The sequence below is a fragment of the Octopus bimaculoides genome, chromosome 1 (assembly GCF_001194135.2).
Source record: "Octopus bimaculoides isolate UCB-OBI-ISO-001 chromosome 1, ASM119413v2, whole genome shotgun sequence".
NCBI lineage: Eukaryota > Metazoa > Mollusca > Cephalopoda > Octopoda > Octopodidae > Octopus > Octopus bimaculoides.
In genome coordinates, this window is record NC_068981.1 from 98,454,636 (window position 1) to 98,457,399 (window position 2,764).

The 2,764-nt window shown below is 38.0% G+C and overlaps 1 protein-coding gene across 1 annotated transcript in view; it reads right to left on the minus strand.

Moving 5' to 3' along the window:
* The window catches only part of LOC106876175 (uncharacterized), a 76,015-nt gene that overhangs the window by 15,163 nt on the left and 58,088 nt on the right, over nucleotides 1–2,764 (minus strand). The window lies entirely within an intron of this gene.

The following is a 2,764-nucleotide window of genomic DNA, read 5'->3' on the forward strand; positions in this document are numbered from 1 at the left end:
TGATGATGATGATGATGATGATGATGATGATGATGATGATGATGATGATGATGATGATGATGATGATGATGACGACGATGATGATGATGATGATGATGATATGTATTATATATATAGGAGTGGCTGTGTGGTAAGTAGCTTGCTTACCAACCATATGGTTCCAGGTTCAGTCCCTCTGTGTGGCATCTTGAGCAAGTGTCTTCTACTATAGCCTTGGGCCAACCAAAGCCTTGTGAGTGGATTTGGTAGACAGAAACTGAAAGAAGCCCGTTGTATAATATATGCGTATATATATGTATATGCATGTGTGTGTGTGTGTATGTTTGTGTGTCTGTGTTTGTCCCTCCAATATTGCTTGACAATTGATGGTGGTGTGTTTACATCCCAATAACTTAGCAGTTCAGCAAAAGTGATCAACATAATAAGTACTGGGCTTACAAAGAATAAGTTCTGGGGTCGATTTGCTTGACTAAAAAGCGGTGCTCCAGCATAGCCACAGTCAAATGACTGAAACAAATAAAAGAATAAAAGAATATATATACGCAGGAGTGGCTGTGTGGTAAGTAGCTTGCTTACCAACTCAACCCCAAGACTTATTTTTTTTTAAGCCTGCTACTTATTCTATCCATCTCTCCAAACTGCTAAGTTATGGAGACGTACAAGGTGGTATCAAAAAGTTCCCAGACAAGTTCTGTAGTGCACCAACATATAACAGTACACAGTTGCGTGCACAGCGAGAACTAGCAGTGACCTTCATGAGTCAGTGTGCTGAGTGACGTCACTGTGATTACTTCGCAAATTCTGAAATTTGCGGTTTTGTGATGACATGTATGCTGTAGTCTGCGATTTTGCAATGGACAGGAAGAATTAGCCAACATGAACTTTTGCATTAAACTTAGGAAGTCTGCTACTGAGACATTGAGCATGTTTTGGAAAGCTTACGGTTATGAAGCAATGAGCTGTATGCAATGTTTCAAGTGGCACAGGTGCTTCAAAAGCAGAAGGACGTCCCTGGAAGACATGCGATCTAGAAGACCTGCCACAAGCATCACCCTCAGAAATGAGTTATTGTGCATCAAGAATTCATTACCCAGGACCAGACCATCAACCAAGAGTTCTACTGTGACATTTTGAAGCATTTGAGGAAGGACATTGAGTGAAAGGGACCAGGTCTGTGGAGTGCAAGGAACTGGATTCTTCATAACAACAATGTACCCTTTGAGTTTCTTGCCAAAAACAACATGGTATCACTTCCACACTTACCCTATTTACCAGATTTAGCACCTGAAGACTCCCATATCTTCCCCAAGATGAAAATACAGCTCAAAGGTCACCCTTTTAATGCCATTGTTGAGATCCACAGCAAATCACAGAAGGTCCTTGACTCACTTAAAGAAAATGATTTCCTGACTGGATTCCAAAAGTGGCAGGAACACTGGGATCAGTGTATTGCTGTGTAAGGTGACTCTTAAAACTTTGGTAAATAAGTTATTTTTTATTAAACATAACAAATCCAGGAACCCTTTTATACCACCTCGTAAACACACCAACACCAGTTGTCAAGCAGTGGTGGAGAAACAAACACACACACACACATGGACACAGACACACACACATACACAAACACACACACATATATAAATATAGCTATATATATATATATATATATATATATATATATATATATATATATATATATATATATATATATATATATATATATACATATACACGATGGGCTTGTTTTAGTTTCTTTCTACCAAATCCACTCACAAGGCTTTGGCCAGCCCAAGACTTTAGTAAAAGACACTTGCCCAAAGTTCCACACAATGGGACTGAACTCAGAACCATGTGGTTGAGAAGCATGCTTCTTACCACACAACCATGCTTGTGCTTTTTGTTTTTAATTCTTTAAATTCTTCCTCTGAGGAAGGGGCTATTTTCTAGTAAAGATGCATAGTCCATCATTGGAATGTAAATCACAAAAACAATGTCACATTTTAAACCTCAGAAAAATCTTGCATATTTTTATTGTTTCACTTTCAGATTGTATTTGTAATGTGTAAATTAGCTGACTGATTTCTCTTCCTGAAAATTCAAGCTTATCCAGACTGTCAGTCAGGCATTTACTTATAAAATCAAGTGCACCTATTATTATTGGTATAAATGTAAATTTGTAATGTGGATATAAAAGCTGAAAATTTCAAAGCAGCTGTACATTGTTATTTTCTTTGATTTTCAAAGAAATATTCACATCAGCAGAACATCTGACCTCTATGATGATACATATATACTTTTTCTTGTCTGTTCCAAGCGACAATATCTGATCTGTTATGCTTACACTTCACAGATGTTTGAGTACATATTCAATAACAGGGGGATTTCAGGGCAGTCTTTTCTCTGGATGGCAATGTTTTTGCAACAACATTGTGTCACATAGGGAGGTAGTATCTTGATGATATTTTGGGGCAACTGCTATGTATATATATGTGATTGTATGTGTGTGTGTTTGTGGGGGGGGGGGCAGTACTGTCTGTATGCTTTATCTTTGCACGATAGTTGTAAACAAATTTCACAGCCATGCAAGTAGTGTCCTTCAATTCCAGTCTGCAGTGAAAACATGTCTGGGCATGGGGAAATATTACCTTACGTGACAGTTGATGACAGGAAGGGCATTTGAACATAAAGAAAAAATCTGCCACAGCAAATTCCATTCAACCCATGCAAGCACAGAAAATGGATGTTAAAATGATGATGATGATCG